The sequence below is a fragment of the Echinops telfairi genome, unplaced genomic scaffold, assembly GCF_000313985.2.
Source record: "Echinops telfairi isolate 266 unplaced genomic scaffold, ASM31398v2 ScPeMD7_7469;HRSCAF=8507_1, whole genome shotgun sequence".
Classification (NCBI taxonomy): Eukaryota; Metazoa; Chordata; class Mammalia; order Afrosoricida; family Tenrecidae; genus Echinops; species Echinops telfairi.
The window spans coordinates 108,648,276-108,650,853 of record NW_022111373.1 but is presented as its reverse complement, the minus strand read 5'-3'; positions in this window follow the sequence as shown (position 1 = coordinate 108,650,853).

Sequence of the window (2,578 nt, the reverse complement as noted above, 5' to 3'; positions counted from 1 at the left end):
AATCTTTAAACTGCCATTGCACAATTGCCAAATCACCGAGAATCATGTCCTTGCCAACATGACACATATTTTTGGAGGGCACAACCCATTCTGACATCCAATGTCTGGGATTCCTCAGGGACACTTTCTTTTGACTGCTCACCTCCCATCGGCTGCAGCCATGGGCTCAAACATCAGACCCCTTTGGAGGATGCTCCCGGACGAGCACTGTTTCATTATGTTGGACATGGGATTGCTATGCGTCAGAACTGACTCTATGGTACCTAACAACACATTCCATCACTTGAAGACCCTGCATTAATTTTTTTCATGTCTTACAAACTTTGTTGTGGGCATTTTAAGTAATTTTAAAAAGGGGCAACCCGAGGAATCAGAGACCTCCCTCTCCAGGGTTTGCAGTTCCTGCTGGCATTTATTTACTTTCCTGAACTTTGTGTAAAGCCTGCATTCTTGGTGCATGTGTCCAGTGAAGCCTCTTTAGTGACCAAGTAACTGTTAGAGATGTCCTAAAATATCCTGAACTAATAAATTCCCTTGCCTTTGCTGAGAGGGTCTGTGTATGTGCTGGTGAGACAGGCAGGGATGTGGGTAAAAAACTGGATCCAACTCTATTAGGCTATGTTGTCTAAAGAAACAAAACCATGACACTTATACATGTGTAAGGAAGAACTTTATATCTAGAAGTAATTTTATATCAAGTGTCCCAGTCTAGTCCAACTCAAGTCCACGGGTCCAAAGCTAGCCAGAGCTCTCTTCAGACTTACGTCTCTTCAGATGTCACAAGGTAAAGCAGGAAGCAGGGAGGACACAGACTGACAGGTACAGAGTTGAGTGGATCCAAGGGTGGAAGGAACAAAACAGAGAGCTGTCACCTCCCACAGTCAGCAGCCCATGTGGGACCAACCCTGGGGGTAGATCCAGAATCCCAGGAAGCAGGGAGGGTAAAGTAGCAGAAAGAGTGAAGTTCTCACTGTCTCCCTTAGGAAAAGGCCATACTCCCAAGCAGGCCTCATCAGGTTGTGACCTGATTGATGGGTTGGACTCCGCCCCTACATGTTCACACAGGTTCAAGTTGACATAAAATCCAACTGCTACGCCAACCTTAGAGGTTAAATGACCCTCATCTAAGCCTAAACAATCTGTGGGAAGAAAGAGTAATGTCATTAAACTAGATGAGAGCCATCCTGCTTGTGGCTAAGGGTTGTTTTTTTGTTTTATTTTTTAATAATCTAGCTCTTTTGTTTCTAGTATAACTTACTCATTTTAAATGACTTACCATTGGTTACAGGTGCTAGGTATGCGCAGTCACAGTAAATCTGACCATTCGGTAATCTTTCTGAGGGGGCAATGGGGCCCCGTGACACAGTGAGCTAGGAGTTGGGCTGCTAGCTGCAAGGTCAGCCTTTCCAAACCCCCCAGCTGCTTTGTGGAAGAAAGATGAGGGTCTCTGTGCTGTAGAGATTTACAGTCTCAGAAACCCACAGGGGGAAGTTCTACTCCGTTGCTATGAGTTAGAGTCCACTCAGTGGGATTGAGGAGGAGGGAGTGATAGATGGTGGTAATGACCAACTAGATCTGAGAGGGGAATCAAAACCAGACCCTTGGAGATGGCAAAGTGCACATGTGCGGTGACACATGTGATACAGCCCTTGATGAAAGTAACAGCTGTGCACACACTCTTACTAGCATAATCCAACACTTTCCTCCTCAACCCCACCTTGTATAATGAATAGGTATGAGATCCACCCATCTCCCTCCCGCCCGCCTTAAGCCCTTAAAATCTTTGCCAAGTTCTCTTCAGATAGGCTATTTCTTAAGTCATTTGGACTAACACTTTCATTTTCAGCTCATGAAGTAAAGATAAACTTGGTCTGCATGAAACTCTGAAGCTAGCTCAACTTATTCTTAAGTGGCATAAGCAAGGATCCTACGAATCCTCAGAAGGTCCTATGACCCCTCTGAATGGTAATACTGGGACACACCTTTAAATTCTTCTGTGTCCTCAGAATATGCCAAAATTTGTCAAAATTCCCCACGCACTTCTCATTCCTCAGGTTTTTAAGTGTTTTGGTCAGCTTATTTTCCCAGCTGTTATCACTGCCTCGAGCAGCTCCAATGCTCAACAGCAATTCCCTTTTGGACAAATGCATGGTAGTTACATAATTTCATGTCAACTTGAAGATATGTAACAGTGCAGTGGTGGTATTCAATCTGTGTGGAGGGCTCTGGGAACCTCCCCTCTCTCTCTCTCTGCTTTCACCTTCCTGCTGGATGAGAGAGCCCTGCCATTGGATCCACAAGACTTTGCATCCACCAGCCTGTGATCTTCCTGCATTCTGTATCACTGCATGTGGCTGCGTGAGTCTGAAAAGGAACTTATAAACTAGTATTAGACTACGGACTTGAGTTGGACTAGGCTGCAATGTATTCTTGATATATAATTACTCCTTGATATAAAGCTCTTTCTTACACATATATGAGTGTGTTGGTCTTGGTTGACTAGAGAAACAAATCCAGAGACACTCATAAGTGTGTAAGAGAGATTTTTATATCAAAGAGTAATAGTATATTAAGAAAA